Here is a 1,401-nt window from a genome sequence, read left to right as displayed (position 1 = left end):
TTCTCAGGATCCACATATGAGTGAAAACATATGGTATCTGTCTTTCTCTGCCTGACTTATTACACTTAGCATAATACCCTCCGGTTCCATCCATGTTGCTACTAATGGCCAGATTTCATTCTTTATCATTGCCAAGTAGTATTCTATTGTATATTATGTAACATATAATTTAAGAGTGCAGGCTTGGGCAACCCCACTGGTGAGGGGTTTATGGGTGAGCTCTGGGTCTCCCACCTGTTAACGAGATGGATGAAGGTGGGCTTCCTCTTACGAGGTCAGGCATAGAACCAACAGAAGTACCAGCTGTTCACCAGAAAATAACGGTGGCATTTCTAAACCAATTTGTGGTGCGCACAGTACAGTTCCTCAACCACATTTCTACAGTTTGTAAGGAGAAACTGGCAGATCTTTCTCATCATATATAACAAATTGAAACAACTCTCAGTATTTTAGATGCAAAGTTGTCATCTATCCAAGGCCTAGATGTCACACTTGAAGTATCTCCTATAAGTGACACTGATGTCACAAGTAAATCAATTGTATTCTGAAACCACTTCAGAGCAATCACAGCAAAACAGTTGATAAGACTCTGGACCATAGGAAAGTGAAGTAACATCAGAAAATAATTATAGCCAAGGACCCAAGATGTGCCATGTATCTCAAAGTGGCTCAAATGGATGTTCCAGTGATGGCAATAAGATTTTAAAAATGATATTGGAAGGACCTACATCTTCTTTGAGAGGTCAGAGGCTCCAGGGCCTTGTGGCAAAGGTGAAAGAAATACAAGAGAAAGTTCAGATAAATCTTCCTTTAGTGATTAAGCTTAATTTTGGTAACAATTACATATGTATGTGTAGGTATTCATTTACATTCTATAAGAAAGAGAGCCTGAACTGGAACTCTTACTCAGAGAAACATCAAATGGCTATATATCCATCACCAAGTTTCTTCTGTGTTAGAAGCACAAAGCATTTATAACCTGGAGAAAAAACAAACAAACAAACAAAAAACCTGCAGGCTTTAAGCAAGCCAGATCCTAATAATGAATTTGTCACTCACAAATGACCTTGATGAGGTTATTTCTCCTAAGTCTCCATTTCATTACCAGTGAAAGGACGATAACTCCTCCATGGATCGTTATGATTATTAACCGAGAGGATATATATAAATTATGTAGCTTCATGCTGGCCACTAAGTAAATGCAGAAGGTACAGAAACTATTACTGTCATTAAGAATTTACATAGCTTCCTCAACATAAAGTCATACATTTCCAGGAAGCATGAAAGCCATCTTATTTATTGAAACAAAGCATGATGTCAGAACATTGCTATGCCTATAAGAGGCTTAAATTTGTGTGGAGTCAAACTAAAATTTTATTTTTTTACTTTTTTTATTTTGAG

General features: G+C 37.2%; 1 pseudogene; it reads left to right on the top strand.

The window, feature by feature from the left end:
* Positions 1-245: 245 nt before the first annotated feature.
* LOC109264880 (WASH complex subunit 3-like) lies at positions 246-821 on the top strand (annotated as a pseudogene).
* The last annotated feature ends 580 nt before the right edge of the window (positions 822-1,401 follow it).

This window comes from Panthera pardus, unplaced genomic scaffold (genome assembly GCF_024362965.1).
Source record: "Panthera pardus isolate Hobbes unplaced genomic scaffold, ASM2436296v1 HiC_scaffold_25, whole genome shotgun sequence".
Taxonomy (NCBI): domain Eukaryota; kingdom Metazoa; phylum Chordata; class Mammalia; order Carnivora; family Felidae; genus Panthera; species Panthera pardus.
This window is presented reverse-complemented; position numbering and strand designations above follow the sequence as displayed.